The sequence below is a fragment of the Homalodisca vitripennis genome, chromosome 1 (assembly GCF_021130785.1).
Source record: "Homalodisca vitripennis isolate AUS2020 chromosome 1, UT_GWSS_2.1, whole genome shotgun sequence".
Taxonomy (NCBI): Eukaryota; Metazoa; Arthropoda; class Insecta; order Hemiptera; family Cicadellidae; genus Homalodisca; species Homalodisca vitripennis.
In genome coordinates, this window is record NC_060207.1 from 183,251,247 (window position 1) to 183,255,913 (window position 4,667).

Consider the following 4,667-nt stretch of genomic DNA (forward strand, 5'->3'; position numbering starts at 1 on the left):
TAACTAAACAGCTCCTCGTCTCTCGCTCCTTGCAATTTTTGATTGTTTCGAGGATTAAAAAGAGTAAGTGAGAGTAGATCAGGGGAGTAGAATATACAGCAAATTTAATTTGAAATAATTACAATTAAATTGTATTCAGTTTGGGGAGAGGAGGAATAAACAAGTTTTTGTAATTTTGAATATGATAAATATAGAGTTCAGGGTTAAAAACTGTGAGTGAAAGCTTTGACATAATAAACTTGTCTTTTTTACAATTCTATATAGTACCAGGTAGATCATGTAATACTCGTTAGGAGGCAAATACTATTTACTACATTTCGATGACAAAGATTTCCTTAATGTTATATGGGTCGAGATTTTCTTTGGTATTGCTATAGAATTGGTTACATTAGTAAACATTACAAATAAAGGAGTTTACATACGAATATTTCCCCTGTAAAACACTGGACAGGTAAATTAGTATTATTAAATTTTAGATAAATAATATTTATATTTATAATATTATTATAAAGATATTTGACTTATCATTACATAAATCTAAATTGTCAGCCAGCGTGACGCCCGGGTTCTCAAAATTCACCTCGCTCCTCACGCAGTTTCCGTAGTGTAGTGGTTATCACGTGCGCCTCACACGCGCAAGGTCCCCGGTTCGATCCCGGGCGGAAACAATTTATTTTTGCTGTCAACCATTTCATTAATTGAACTAATTTATACATGTATAAATATTTTCTACTATGTTTATATTAAAACTTAAAGGTCATAATATATAATGTCAATGATTAAGAATGGTAGATAGTGTAATTGACCAGTAGGCTATGATATGATCTCGATATATATTAGGAGTTTTCGTCTATAATTGTACAGATACAGACAGTAATTAATGAAGAAATTCGTTGGTTTACTTTGTATCAAATGGAAAATATCAAAGCCTCTATATCGATATATATTAGAAGTTTTCGTCTATAATTGTACAGATACAGACAGTAATTAATGAAGACATTCATTGGTTTACTTTGTATCAAATGGTATCAAATAAAATATCAAAGCCTCTATATCGATATACATATTAGGAGTTTTCGTCTATAATTTTACAGATACAGACAGTAATTAATGAAGACATTCGTTGGTTTAATTTGTGTTTGGTTTGAAATGTCAAAGTCTCTAAATCGATATATGTTAGTAGTTTCGTCTATAATTGTACTGATACAATAATTAAGGAAGAAATTTGCGGGGTTACTTATTTCAGGTTGGAAATGTCAGAGCCTTTATTTTCATTGCTGTATGTCACTTATTAGTCATTTGCTTTTTACAGTGTTTTGTTATTTGCTTCTTTTGAATCAAAATGACATTTAATTGAGTGTCCTTACATCCTTAAAATACAGAAACAAATCTGTATTGGTTGTTTTAGGCTTTGGTAAAGGTAACTAATAATTTTTTTTTATTTTTCATGCCTAAAGATGATGCAAAAAAATTGCTAATAACAAAGCTGCCTCTTTTAATTTAAGTAACTCCCAAAATGGGTTGGAAGGACGGACGGGGTGACCACGCAGAGCTCCCACGTAGCAGGTTCGGCGAATTCCAGTGGATTCCCCTAACCAACTAGGTGTCAGACCTAAATTATATAGTCAGCACAAGTCGGTCTAACCTAAAGCTTATGGATCTGGTGGACCCGTGTACCTACCAGAGAGACTGAAATGCTTTGATTAACATGAAAAGAATATTTAAATTTATTCCAATATCACACCATAACTAACAATATTATTCCAGAGAATTAGTCGTCATATATAACATTACGTATGCTCTGATTGTGCATCATACACATATATTTGGACCGTTCCAATAACAAAATGGCTTTAAAAATAAATCGAAATTTGTACATTTTAGGTTGTTGCCAATAATGAGTAGTTTTTTAATATTTGAGGTGATGTCCAGCCTGGACCACAACAAGTGATCGTCCAATCTCGCCAAAACCACGACTGGCCGGCCAAGGTCACCCCACCGCCCACCGAGGACCTGCTGGTGTCGTACCGAAGAGCATGCCACAACCGCGTGTTGTCCTCTCCTGCATCCCCCTGCAGCCCCCTCGACTCCTGGAGACGTCCCCTTTACTCCCCGGGCTATTTCAGGGACGCTCCACCCTTTGGCTTACGTCTGCACTCCGTCTCGCCGCCGGAAGTCGCTCTAATTGCAGTCGAAAGTGTCACGTGTGGCGCTGCCCACCTTTGCATATTTTCGCCGTCTCTCTCTTTCACCTCGCGCTCCTTGTTTGTTGATGCCCCCTCCCCTCACTCGCTCTCTCTCGACACTCCGCGCTCTCAGTCGATCATCCATCGCTACATTCGCTACCTAATAACCGCCATTTAAATAGTATGTAAATCGTAACGTGTCGTAAGCACGGCGCCTCCGACCGGCCTTGGCTCCCCCCTTCTCTTCCCCTCACCTGCCACATGGTCTGGTTCTGGTTATCTCACTCTTAATTGTCGTTATCAATCTCTCTGACACGATATCCTTATTGCTATCAACATCGTTAATGTCACCCACCGATGAAGATCTTGGTCGATTAATTTCTGTGTGTTCAATAAAGAATAAAAATAAAGTCATAATATATTAAATATAACCATAGTAGAAATCTTTATAATAGTTTGGTTTAAAGCATCGGACTTCACATAATGTGGTATCGTATCTTCTTCGGTATTGTTCATTCTTTGTAATAATAATCCAATGGAAGGTTTTTTATTTATACTATTTTTAAACAAGTGTGTTACTGACTTTACTTACTTTGAAAAAGTCGAATGTAATCGTCTGCGATGACGATACGTATTTGAATCAATAAAAGTAATTACATAGTAATTGATTTTAGCATAAGCTTTCGATAGTAAAGTATCATGTCGTGTACCATCATCATACTACATCATCAGCTGATTGTATCGGTGGTGTACTCGATATTTTGTTTAGTATTTTAAATTATAAAACCGCAACCCTCTGGATATCTTTTCAGAACAAAGGAAAATAGTACCTTTTTATTCTTTCATCAAGTTTCATAGGCCATTTTAAAGTAGTATTGGGGGCCATCTTGACCGTCACGGAAAACGGACGAAGTTTAGTATATAACTTTAATATCCGTAAAATCAATTGCACTGCCCTTACATTAAACTGGTGATACTAAGTTAAATATGAGGTGGTCAAATAGGTATTTATCTTGTATTAAAAATAAAAAAAAACAATTAATTTAGATTTTGATTAGAATCTGTTAGGAAGTAAGTATTTGAGCAGCGTTTTTTTCGTGCTTCGTTCAATAAAAGGACGTTTAATAAACAAATCTTTATCACACGTTAAACTCAATATCACATTTTTATCTCTAAAAGTTTTGTCCTGATTTATAAAATGTTATATTGTTAAATTCCGTGACGTTTCCTCAAATCATTTATGTAACAACTAAATGAAGTCTTTTTATAATGCCCCATTACAGTTGCAATTGTTAAACATTCACTGAAGTATACCTCTTGTTAAAAATAATATACGCAGAGATGCGACTTTTATTCAAACAATATCTATTTTGCACAGAGTGGTTAGAAGTAGTCTCTTCGAATGGTTAGTTGGTCTGGGAACAATTCCTATAAATTCTTATACTACTCTATTAGTCATCCCTTTAAAACTTTAGGAATTGTCCTACACCCCCCGCGAATTTGAGGGGGTTACTCATTTCAAAAGATGATTTGGAAATTCTTTGTGTGTATTCTTCAACAAAGACTGAGACAAACTTCAATTAATTATAAAGAGAAACCTACACAATTTTTCAAAATTTGCTGTAATATAATTTTTGTTCACTGACCAGACACACTTCATTTAAATCCATATTTAATGCCTTCTGGTTGGATTTCAATCAGATTTGATTTTAGACCAAGTGGTTTGTAATGAATATAAGTACTCAATAAGTCTTCAATTATTAACCTTCAGAAAGTAGAACCGAAATGATGATAGATAGATGTCTACAGATCAGGTGTTATATATTATTGATCTGTGCCTAAGTAAGTACTTGCCTTGCCAAACAATTTATCTAAGAAGTTATAACTTTTATTATAGTTTGGATTCATTGGTAATGCCCCTTTCAGAATATATATTAACAATTAATTGAGATTTTGTGAAATGTTACATGTTTCGGAAATCAATAATATGTAACTTATGATACTATGTGTGTTTTATTATTTATTATAAGTCTCAGCGAAAAAAAGAAAGAAGACATTTTGACTTAATACAAAGTTGTGTACATTATAATCAAAGTATTTAAAATAGGTTTTTAATATTTAGTTGCGATTGCTCTCATAGTGAGATATAAAGTAATAGGAAATGAAGATCCAAGGCGTCTCAATCGGTTTACCCTTATTAATAAAATCAGGAATATTTATTATTTTAAAAGCACAATTGTTATATTAGAAATAGTATTATTCATGCATACTTTATTTACCAAAGCGACATTGATATATTAAAAGACTTATTTTTATATTTTAAAAACTTATTTACGTAAATATACAAAGTTTTAATATCGACTGTTATTGATATGATCTATGCATACCAACATTATTATATGCTATAGACAAACGCACATACCAAAAAATTGCAGGCTAAAAAGCGTATAAAACACTGTAACTATTAAATCTACAGAATCT

At 33.6% G+C, this 4,667-nt stretch overlaps 1 non-coding gene across 1 annotated transcript; it reads left to right on the plus strand.

The window, feature by feature from the left end:
- The first annotated feature begins 595 nt into the window (after positions 1-595).
- Trnav-cac lies at positions 596-668 on the plus strand. Its single transcript has one exon. It is a non-coding gene; the product is annotated as a tRNA-Val (tRNA).
- The last annotated feature ends 3,999 nt before the right edge of the window (positions 669-4,667 follow it).